General features: G+C 46.0%; 1 protein-coding gene across 3 annotated transcripts in view; it reads left to right on the top strand.

Moving 5' to 3' along the window:
• Nucleotides 1-12,101, top strand: part of TMEM63C (transmembrane protein 63C) — a 79,845-nt gene that overhangs the window by 25,008 nt on the left and 42,736 nt on the right. For 2 of the 3 annotated variants that reach the window (XM_035108113.2, XM_035108111.2), the window contains exon 2: nt 4,257-4,462. The exons of the other annotated variant lie outside the window; for it this stretch is intronic. The gene's annotated coding sequence lies outside the window, so the exon portion shown is untranslated. The remainder of the gene's footprint in view (nt 1-4,256; nt 4,463-12,101) is intronic. 3 annotated transcript variants of the gene reach the window in all.

The raw sequence follows: 12,101 nt of genomic DNA, 5'->3' as shown, positions 1-12,101 counted from the left end.
GCCTGGTGAAGGAGCAGCAAGAAGATCCTACACTGCAGTCGTGTCGGGAAGCGGCCGGCGTCACTCCCAGGGGGGAGCGGAGGGCCCGCTTCCTCTACAAAGAAGGACTTTTGTTTAGGCAGTATTGGCCTAAAAGGGTTACAGATCGGGACTCTATTTTGCAGCTTGTGGTTCCTGAAATCAGGAGGGAAAAGGTTTTGAGTATGGCACACTCAGGAGGGCTTTCTGGGCATTTAGGGGTGCAAAAGTCTTTGGAACGCCTTACCCGATATTTTTACTGGCCCCAAGTGTACCAGAGTGTCCAACAGTATGTACGCTGTTGTGATGTATGCCAAAGGGTGGGGCACAATCGGGACAGCCCCCCTCACACCCTTCAAAGTATTCCCTTAACAGCGGGAGTCTTTGCTAAATGGGCTATAGATTTTGTAGGTCCTTTGCCTCGGACCCCCAGGGGGAAAAAATATATAGCCACGATTATTGATTATGCGACTAGATATTGTTTTGCTGCCAGTCTTACTAATACCAGAGCCCCAGGTCTAGTACAATTTCTGTTCACTGCCTTTTGTTCCATGGGGATTCCCCAGGTTTTGATGAGTGATTTGGGACCCAATCTTTTGTCTGATGTGGTTCAACAGGTTCTGAAATTAATGGAAATACATCACCACACTTCCGTGGCGTATGAACATCGTATGAATGGATTAGTGGAGCGGGTGCAGTCCACCCTGACGTCTATGTTAAAGAAATGTGCATTGATCCATGCGTCTAGCTGGGATCAAGACTTGCCCCTGGTGGTAGCTACGTATAATGATTCCTACCAAGCAAGTCTGGGGTATGCTCCTAATCAATTGGTTTATGGGAGATTGCTGAACAGCCCTCTGTCCATGCTTAGAAAGCAGTGGGACCAGAGTGAGGATAGCCTCCAATTACCCTCTGTGGCTGAACATTTTCCGGCTTTGACCCAGACGTTGGCTGAGATTTGGGATCAAGCTAAAGCCAACCTGGAAGAAGCACGTAAAGAGTATACCCGCACACATGATGTGAAAGCTGTGGAGAAATGTTTTGAGGTGGGAGATAAGGTTCTGGTACTGAGACCCACACGTCCACATAAGTTGTCGCCTAAGTGGAGTGGACCAGGTGTGGTTAAAGAGAGACTTAGCTCTGTAAGGTATGTGGTAGAATGTCCAGAGCTACACCCATCTCCTCGACAATATCATGCCAACTCCATGAAATTGTATTGTGAACCTGACTCCAAGAGGGTCTTGGCGATTGCTGGAGGGCATGGGGGGGAGTCTCATTTGCCTTTGGACCTGCTGCAGGAGTTTAAGCAGGCTGGCTCCCTTGAAGATATTTTAAGATCCCATACACTGAACGCCCAACAGGCTCAGGAACTATATGAAGTTTTGTTGCCCTTTGAGTCCGTTTTCAGTACAAAACCAGGTCGGACTCATTTGGCCCAACATCATTTTGAAACTGGCACTGCTGCTCCCATTGCCTCACGACCATATCGTGTGAGTGAAGCCCATGCTCAGTGCATTGAGGCAGAGATCAAGGAAATGCTTGAATTGGGAGTTATAGTTCATAGCACCAGCGCTTGGTGTTCCCCAGTGGTGTTGGTTCCGAAAGGGGAGGGGCAGGTTAGGTTTTGTGTGGACTATAGAAAAATTAATATGGTGATGGCGCCAGACGTCTTCCCCCTGCCTAGAGTGGATACTCTAATTGAAAAATTGGGTCAGGCTAAGTTCATCTCAGTCTTTGACCTGACTAAGGGGTACTGGCAGATTCCCTTATCACCTGAGGCTTCTGAGAAATCAGCCTTTGTTACCCATATGGGTTTATATCAGTTCAAAGTCCTTCCTTTTGGACTTAAGAATGCCCCTGCCACATTTCAGCGCTTGATTAATTCTTTAATCGCAGATATGAGCGCCTACTGCTGTGCGTACCTGGATGACGTATCAATTTTTTCAAATACCTGGAAGGAGCACTTGGAGCATGTGCAGAGGGTATTTACTAGATTCAAAGAAGCCAATCTTACTGTAAAAATGGCGAAGTGTCAATTTGCCCACGGTGAAGTGGTTTACTTGGGTTTTCAGGTTGGCTCAGGCTATATTAAAGCCCTAGAAGCAAAAGTCCAGGGGATCCAGGATTGGCCCCGACCCAAGACCAAGCGGGATGTGTTATCTTTTTTGGGAGTGGCTAATTATTATCGTAGATTTATTGTACATTTTGCCACCATTGCCGCTCCCTTGACTAATCTGTGTAAAAAGGCGTTGCCTACCAAAGTAACTTGGACGCCAGAGTGTCAGCGGGCTTTTGTGTTGTTGAAGCAAGCCCTGACCAGTAATAAGTTGAGGTTGAGGGTACTGAAAGGCAGAAACATGACACAAGTTATTCAAGAAAGGTGTGAGGTTGAAATGCCCTTATTGGCCTTGACAAGGATAATTATTCCAGGGAGGCAACTGGGAAATAATATCAGAATCAGGATTGGGTGAGCAATCCTAGGTGTGCCTTGGAGGAAAGATTGGGACAACATCATGTAGTCTTTACTAGGCAGCTGATTAAATTCACTGTATAATCACTGTATTCATCCCTAGCTTGATTAATGAGATGCTTGTGCTAAACAACATGATGCCACAATGTTATTATGCAAATCTGATTTGACCATGTGTAGTTGTGGTTGCCATACCTCAAAAAAGACACGGTAAAGATGAGGAAGGATCAGTAAAGGGCCCCCCAAATGGTCAAGGGTCCGGAACAAGCTTCGACAGAGGTGTTGAAGATGGTGCAGAGAAAATAGAAAAGGGTTTTTATTCCTCTCTCATAACACTAGAACTCAGGGCCATCCAGTGAAGTTGAGTGTTGGAATATGAATGACAGACCAAATGAAGTAGTGCATTGTTAAACACTGGAATTTACTACAAGATGGTAATGATAGCCACCAACGTAGTTTGCTTTAAAAGGCTGTTAGACACATTCATTGAGGCTATTTTGTGCCTCCACTCCCTGAGACTGTATACCAGTTGTTTGGTGATATACCACTTGTGATCACAAGTGGGGAGAGTGTTACTGTGCTCAGGTCCTGCTTGCAGGCTTCTTATGGGCACCTGGTTGACCATTTTGAGACCAGGATAGACTAGATGGGCCTTTGGTCTAATGCAGGGTTTCCCAAAGTTGGGTCTCCAGCTGTTTTTTGGACTACAACTCCCACCATCCCTAACTAGCAGGCCAGTGATCAGGGATGGCGGGAATTGTAGTCCAAAAACAGCTGGAGACTCAAGTTTGGGAAACCCTGGTCTAATCCAACAGGACAGCTCTTATGCTTTGTACTACAGTTCCCATCAGCACCAGCCAGCATGGCCAGTGGTCAGGGATGATGAGAGTTGTAGCCCAAAATGTTTGGAAGACATCAGGCTGGGGAAGGCGGTACTAAACTGAGATCAGAAACCAGGGGGATTTCACCGCTGGGTCTGCCCCCAGGCTTCTATCTCTCCCCTCTTAGTTGCTATATGAAAGGTAATAACTTGCAGGCCTTTTCTCTGAAGAATCCGAATAGGCTGAATGCAGCACAGCAGCAGGACAAATGCCTGCCAGGTTTTTGGACTGGTAATACATCTCTGGTTGTGACACTTGATGGTCCCTGGGAGCAGGGGCACCAGGCAACTTATAAGGCCCACTTCTGCCCCCCTCCCTCCCTCGCTTGCAAATTGTGACCTAGCTGTAGCCGACAGCCTTCCCACTCCAGGAATACACCGAATGGCAAGTGCTGAATCAGATGAAATTGATGAATTACTGCAGTGACAGGGGGATGGAGGGGTGGGGGAACTCTGTGTGTATGTGCCTGGCGTGTCTGTGTGTGCAAGAGTCCTCCCACACACTCCCTGGCTGATGCTAAGTGCCGGGAGCTGTGCTCTAGCTAAGCCTGGTGTATAAATGGCAAAGCTGGGAGAGAACTGTTCTCCGATGGCAGAAGCTCATCTGAAGTGACGGAGGATGCCGATTCTTCTCCAGGGGTTTCTTTGGGGGGGTGTCTCTGCTTCCTGGAGCGGGGTTGTGCCGCGTTGTTAATTAGAAACCCTCTTCTGGCAGCTGCGCCTGACCCATCCTACCTCTTTCCTCCGCCAACCAACGCAGGGCTTGTTTCCAGTGCCCTAAAAGGCAAGGGCTGGGGAAGGATGCCAATTCTTCATGCATCATAAGCTGCGTATACAACTGTAGAGGCCTCAGATGTACTGACAGCAGCTTCCCTCTTGTGTCTCCAGGGAGCTTAGGGCACAGCTGCCGCCGCTGCCGCTACTTCATAGCAAGCATCAAGACTCCGAGGCTGATTCTGGGAACTTCGTCAGGACCAACTGAGAGACAAAGCCTTGTGCGAACCAGGATCCATCCAAGCATTCCCTTTCCCCCACCCTGTTAATCCCAGTGGCATTGTTATCTGTGTCTAAGCCTGTCTGGCAGTTTTCCCCAGGTATGTAGCAATTTTAATAAGCTTTTCTTTTTCGTGAGGTTTAAGCTTCCGAGTGCCTAGCCGTCTCTTAAAACTCAGTTGTTTTGTTTATACTGAGGTCTCACGTCTAGTTTGGCTCCGGGTGTTTCATGCAGTTTAGACGACTTTCAGCCTTGTAATGAGGCAGTGCCAATCTTTTGACATGGGCACCCATTATGTTGAGAAGCTGACACACTCCACCCTTAGTAATATCCGAAGCTGGCTTAATGTGAAGTCAGACCACTGGCCCATCTTAGCTCAAAAGTGCCTAGGCTGATTGGCAGGAGTTCTCCAGACAAGGGCCCTTGCTAGCCTTACCTGGGAACGACTGGGATTGTACCTGTCGCCTTCTAATGCAAAGCATGAGTTCTACCACTGGGTTATGGCCTTTACCCCCTAATGATGGTGCATGGAAGCTTAATGGCGGAGAAGCCGCTTCCCGGGGAATTTTGGGCTTGGCAGGAGAATGTATTTTGGATTGTGGTTTTTTTATTTCCCTTGTAATTTAGTTTTATGATTTGATGTGTTTTCTGGTTTCATGTGTGGTCAAGCGCTTCAGGTCCACCTCAGTTGGGAAAGAGCAATGTGCAACTCGTAAAAAAATAAAATGTGTGTTCTCTGGAAAGAGCTGATGATTTTGCGTGCTTAGGAAAATGTATACTAATCCTACAGTGTGAGCCTCAAACACACAAGTGTCGAGTTGTTGCTGTTTTAAAATGCTGATTAGTTGTTAAAAGGTAGCCAAAGTTAGGAGAATTTGTAAATTATGCTTTTGGGGTGGGCTGTAAACATAGTGTTGTTGAAAAATACCATGTTTTAGTGGTGGAAAATACCTGGCAGAGAGCTGCTGCCAGTTGGTGTGTAGTGAGGTAGGAGGAGCAATATTCTGGTACAAAGGCAGCTTATTATTCATTCATTTATTAAATTTGTTAGTCGCTTTATCTTGCCCAAGGCAAACCAAAGCAACTTACAACCAAGTGGACAATGTTGGCTGCTCCAAGAGGAGCTGTCTTGATCCTTTCAGTTCTGAAGAAAAACAGCCCACTGCTTTCCTATACTAAATGAACCCCCTTCCTCCTCAAACCCCCCCCAAAACAAACCATTTTGGAGGCCCCCATGCAAAGGAGGGAGCTCACAGAGAGGCAACTAGCTGAGGACTCCCTCAGTCCTGAAGTCAGCCTAAGGGAGTGCAGTCTAGATCAGGCATCCCCAAACTGCAGCCCTCCAGACGTTTTGGCCTACAACTCCCATGATAAGAGGACCAGTGTTCAGGGATGATGGGAATTGTAGTCCAAAACATCTGGAGGGCCGAAGTTTGGGGATGCCTGGTCTAGATGCTCCCTGAAGAACACAGCTCCTGCTACATGAGTCCAAATCTCCATTTAGTCCAGCATTAAAGCTTCCAATGAGGGCCAGGCAAACGCCTCTGTGAGTGGACAAGCAAAAGAAGAAGGTGTTGGTGTCCTCCTATGGCTATTCCTCAGAAGGAGCTGGATTTGAGCACCCAAGAATGCCGAATGCCAAAATACGGGTTGCATGGGGTTGGGAGTTATCAAGGGAAGTTCTACGGCTTCTTAATTTTGAAACATTTCGAAATCGTCGGTCACCAATGCAGGAACTGGGGTTGCACCTGCACCCATAGAACCATCCCCTGGCTCCCAAGAGTCCCATTCCTGCCTCTCCTCCCCCACTGCGCCAGTCAGTCCCCTGCTGAAATTAGAAATTGAGAAGGTAAAGTCTTCTCTGCTCAGCTGTACTTTTGAGAAAGCTCACCTGCCCCTTTGAGCTGGGAAAAAAGAAATGTCAGGCCTAAATGCTGGCAGGGAGGGGGGGGAAAGAGTGTGCGTGTGTGTGTGCATACGGTAATTGCAGAGCATGTGTGTGTGTGGTTCTGGTAGATCCGTGGTACCACAGCAGTTGCCTTTTTTTACAAATGTGCCCATGGGCCTGAAAAGGTGGACGACCCTTGTGGGTACATCTTCTCTTCCCCAGGGTAATGGACCAGAGGCTCTTTAAAGTTAAACTTTCAGCCCAGCTTCCCCTATGGTTGCACCCACGCGGATCTCCAGTAATCGTGCTCTAATTAAATGAAAATGGGCAATTGCAGTTTGAGCAGTAGGGTTTTTTTTAATTGTTCATTACTATTATATGGATGCTAACTACAGCTGCTGAGCCCATTTACGTCCCACATAAACAATTAGGACTAATTGACTGCTAATTATTCCAAGAGAAATGTATAGCCTGGTGAATATCACTTAGTTCCTAGCCAACTACTTTTTAAAAAAAATTTTTAAAAAATCAAGATCTAAATACAAACTCACACAGGAAAGTAAAGGGGTCTTGTGTCTTGTGTGTACACATAGTCACACGTAGTGTGGTGTAGTGGTTCGGACAAGGGAGACCTGTGTTCAAATCTCCACTCTGTCTTGGAGCTTGCTAGTCAATACCTCTCAGGCTGGCCTACCTCACAGGGTTGGCGTGAGGATTAAAGGGTGGTGTGGAGAACCATGTATGTCATTTTGAGGTTTTTTGGGGGGAGCAGGGGAAGGAAAGGCAGTTATAAATGCAGTAAGTAAATAAATTCACATTCTGTACCTTGCTGAAATGCTCCCTTCCTGATCTCTTCAGTGCTAGCTTGGTTAAGGTGTTCTGGAGCAATTTCAGGGAGGAAGCTACTGCTGGGAATGTGGGAAAGACAAGCTGCTCTGTGGGTATAAGGAGATCTCAGCCAGGAATTCATTCAACCAGGGCTAAATGTGCTTCTGCTAAGATGCTCTTCTCAAAACAAAACAAAAACAGGAGCCTGAACCTGCTGTTTTCTTGGAGAAACTGCCCTCTTAGCTGAGGAGTGTTAATGCATAAATAGGTGTATCATAAACAGACATGGGGAAATTTAGAGAAATAGGCAGAGATCCTTTGGAGTGTTGAATCATCTTGCAATTGCACTGTGCCATATGAAAAGAGATGAGAGATTATTCTACAATATATTGTTTCATGTCCCTTTTTTGTACTTCTGTATCACTATTGGGTGTGATTTTTTGTTATGTTCATTTCTCCTGTGAGTTCATTCCTCTTGTAGGTTCAGAGCCAGCCGTGCAACATCCAGCAAGGTCCACTCCAGGCAAGTGCACACATAATAATAATAATAATAATAATAATAATAATAATAATAATAATAATAATAATAATTTATTTATACCCTGCCCATCTGGCTGGGTTTCCCCAGCCACTCTGGGCGGCTTCCAACAGAAACATTAAAATACACTAATTTCTTAAACATTAAAAGCCTCCCTAAACAGGGCTGCCTTCAGATGTCTTCTAAAAATCTGGTAGCTGTTTTCCTTTTTGACATCTGGTGGGAGGGCGTTCCACAGGGCAGGCGCCACCACCGAGAAGGCCCTCTGCCTGGTTCCCTGCAACTTGGCTTCTCGCAATGAGGGAACCGCAAGAAGGCCCTCGGAGCTGGACCTCAGTGTCCGGGCAGAACGATAGGGGTGGAGACGCTCCTTTAGTGTAACTTCAAGTGTAACTAAGCCCACGGCCCCAGGCCCAGCCTCCATGTGTTTTGCACAAGCATGACAAAGCATTAAAGAGGATGTTCTAGATAAACATACGGAGTGGGCAACTATCCCATTCTGTAGACAAGCCCAAAAAACATGGGATGGTGGGGCTTTGTATGTACTGGGTTAGATTTATTACATTTCTGTATCATTTGCTACTAAAAAAAAAACCACTCAAAGCAATTTAGAGCCAGGTAAAAAATAGAATGATAAAATCACATTAATAATCACGATAACAATAATCATATATATCATTGGTGTTGCCCAGATGCCTGGGAAATAATAAAAAAACCAACTTTGCCTGGTGCCGAAATAATTGCAAGGTTCTTCTTAGGGAAGAACAGTCCATAAATGTAGGGAGGGGGCTACCTCAGAGAAGGCCTAGTCTGTCATTGCCGCCTTCCTTTGGAAGTAGCACACAGAAAAGAGCCTCAGATGATGATCTCAGGGCCTGGGCAGGTTCATACTGTAACTTTATCTCATGCTTATGGCATGGGTGCCCAAATGGCCAAATGCCATGGGTGCCAATGCCTTCTTAGGCTTTGATCCTTTGTAGAGATGTTCCGGGGAACAGCATTGCTTATTTGTACAATATCATCCATAAGTACATTTCTCAGGGGAAAGTAAATATTTACTATGGGAGAATGAGAAAGTGGAAGGATTCTCAAATAAGAGCAAGAGAGAACTGATGACAGAAAACAGATCAGGTCTGGTTTGTCGACCTGGGAGCTGTCTAGCGAGATTGTGAGTCACTTGTCATAAAGTAAAAAAATTCCTTCAGTAGCACCTTAAAGACCAACTAAGTTTTTATTTTGGTATGAGCTTTCGTGTGCATGCACACTTCATAAAGTGTTTTTGTACTTCTGTTTCCAGTAGCCTAATCCAGTGGTTTTCAACCAGTGTGCCTTGGCACCCTGGGGTGCCTTGAATGATGGCCAGGGGTACCTTGGACAACACTGGCATCTGTCCCTCTTTCCTCCCCACCCCCTCTGATGCCCTCTCATGTCTCTGCCTCCCAAAGGCTTGCACAACTGTTTATTTCAGCAGCCCTGGCTATAAGCTCCCCAGGCGAGTGGTGCCTCTGCGGCTGGCCAGGGGCTGCTGGTTGCCAGGAGCTGAGGCAGCCCAGGAGTAAGCAAGCAAGCTGGCAAGGGAGTGCGGCCAGCCAGCCCTTGCTGTTGGGAATGGACAGACAAGTCCCAGGCCCCTGTGGGGCAGTGTGAGGAGGCACCTCTCTTTGGGGCTGGGGGGGGAGGGGGAGCTCAGAGGTGGCAGCAGCGGCTGCCCAGACAACTCCCAAGGAGAGGGGAGAGGAGGTTGAGGGAAACACTCCACAAGGGAGGGTGTTTGAAAAAGACAGAGGCTACCAGCTCTGCAGGCAAGGGGTGGCACAAGTGGGCTCCTGAGCCCCACTGGGGTGCCGCAGAATGTAGTTGGCAAGGGAGCCGTGGAATCAAAACAGTTAAATACCTCTGGCCTAGCCAAATACAGAACGCACATGTGGTGTCCGTACTGATGAGCGCATGCTTGCATAAATCATGACTGTTTCCTCAGAAATGCATGCAGGTGGGAGCACATTCCTTTCAAAATCATGTGAGTTGTAATGAGGGGGGAGAGCCATAGTCACACAGGGCTTTTGGTAAGTGTGAGTCACATTTTGTGTCATTGTGCAAGAAGCATTTTTGTGCATGTCAGAACCTGGATAAAAAGCAGCCCTATGCAAGGAGAAGCTGGGGGGGGCGGGAGAGAGGGAGCATCAAAATTTAATGTCTAAAAACAGCTAGGGATGATGGGAGTTGTAGTCCCAAAACATCTGGAGGGCCGAGTTTGGGGATGCCTGGTCTAAAACCTCAGTTTCTAACACTGGTCCCTTCCAACTCCATAGTTCTATGATTCTCCGAAACATAGGTTTGTTATGGAGCCCAGATCATATGCCACTGTTTGTGGTTGATTTCCTGTCTCGTTTCAATTTCCCTTTGCTCACGTTTGAAATCTCAAAGGTTATTGACCAAGTCAAGACCTGGTCGCTTTGTTCTTTACTTGGCAAGTGAAAGTGAAGCATGCTGGACGTCAACGCTGCCTTTATTACCCCTCCCCAAGTTGCTACATGCCATGACCTGATGTTTGTGCTGAGGTCAGCACTGAGGCTTCTATTGAGACATCTTTCCCAGGCAGTGATAGCTATCGATTTGTCAGTGGTGCTGAGTCAGTGTAACCAGCTAGAGGCTTCCCTTCCCTCTCTCCCTGGGGGTCTCCACTGACCTTGCACTCTCAGCAACCCAAGTCATGCACACGGCTGAGCTTCATTCATTTGTCAAGGCTCTGGGCAGCAAAGAACAGCTCATCTGAAATGACCCCACTGCTGCGCACGCTGCATTGCTACAAGATAGAGACCTCCCACTCAGGCATGTGGAAAGACCAGAATGGCAGGAGCAATGAGCTCAGATGACAAAACCAAAGCATGAGGAGCAAGTTGAGCATATAACTGGCATTTAGGGCTCCTAAAAATCAAATAACATTTGGGCTGAGTTTTTGTGCGCACCCCCCTCGTAAAACCTAACTTAAACTGACTTTGATCTGCCATCAAATTACATTCATACTGTCTCATTGCAGGGGCGGACGGTTATGAATAGAATTAAGAAAACAAGCCAATACAACTTGCTTGTGCATATTCCTTTGAGTTTTCTTGTAATTAGCTTTTGTCACATCTACAGCTATTCCCTTCCTAGTCTGTCATCGTGATTATTTGTTGAGTCTGGTGCTAGGAAGGCTTTAAAGTGGCTTTTGGAGGGTGCACAGCCACAGCAGACTGCAGGTTAATAATCACATTTGGAGGTTTGATTATAGGTATTTGCAATCCCCCCCGTTGGAGATGAAAAATAAATCTATCTCCACTCAGAATAGCTCAGATTCTGGTCTAAAGCCATGTTTGTCTGAGGTTGTTTGTCAAAGAAGAAGCTTTGTAGAGTGGCTGGGGGAACCCAGCCAGATGGACGGGGTATAAATAAATTATTATTATTATTATTATTATTATTATTATTATTATTATTATTATCAACCTTATTTTGTTCATAAAAGCATGAGTTTTTCTAAAGTGATACGAGCTACTTTGGCTTGTCCCATTATAAAGGTTGAGTGCTAGAGACTGAAGCAATTTGCTGACATAGTACCTGTTTGCTGGAATCCAGCATCTGCAAGGATCTAAATGAGGAGGGGGCTTTGCCAAAATGAATTGATGTGGATACATAACTTACACAAACGCAGAGTTAAAAGTTAAGATTTAATAAGGGCTCTGATGTAATAAAGGGCTGTAGTGAGAGTGCCTTGCAAGCAAAAGATCCCAGATTCGATCTCTGGCAAATCCAGTTTGACACCATAGAGAGCTGTTTCCAGTTAGTGTAGAGTTTACAGTGTAGAGACAGTAAAAAGCTAGATGGACCAAGTAGAAGGGCAGCTTTTACTAGGTCGGTCCCTCTCTTTAAAATAACAGCCTTGCCAACAAAAAAGTATTGCAAACCTCAGGGAACCGGCGGGGGGAGGGCAATTCTTCTGTGAGTCATATAGGTTCTAAGTGACATACATACTGTAAGGACCTCATTAAAACGCTTAATGAATAGTGATGCAGATTGATGACCATTTACATCTAGGGGGAAAATAAATGGTTAATGGACATAATTCTGAACTGGTACTAGCTCCCTTCTGTTCTAAGTTTGTTATACTTAATTTTTGCAATTGTACACTGGTTACATGCACCAGAGTCTTGCTGATTTGTAGTTCTGCTTGAATCTAAACACAGCACTTGGGAAATAAGCTGTACTGTTTGTACTTAGAATTGGGACGCTAAGCGTGCATAAAATTCAGCACAGGTTAGCAGGCAGCCAGTATCTCGTAACATCTGTCATGCTATTTAGGAAATGCTTCTTTAACAGTTTCCAGGTATAGGAAAGGTAGTCATTTCTGGTGTTGGTGATTTGCTTTATTGTATTGTCTGAAACAGAACAGTTATGTGATGCAAAGTGACTTTGGCCACATTCGCACAATACATTCAAAGTACTATGATG

Source organism: Zootoca vivipara, chromosome 1, assembly GCF_963506605.1.
Source record: "Zootoca vivipara chromosome 1, rZooViv1.1, whole genome shotgun sequence".
NCBI classification, from domain to species: domain Eukaryota; kingdom Metazoa; phylum Chordata; class Lepidosauria; order Squamata; family Lacertidae; genus Zootoca; species Zootoca vivipara.
This window is presented reverse-complemented; position numbering and strand designations above follow the sequence as displayed.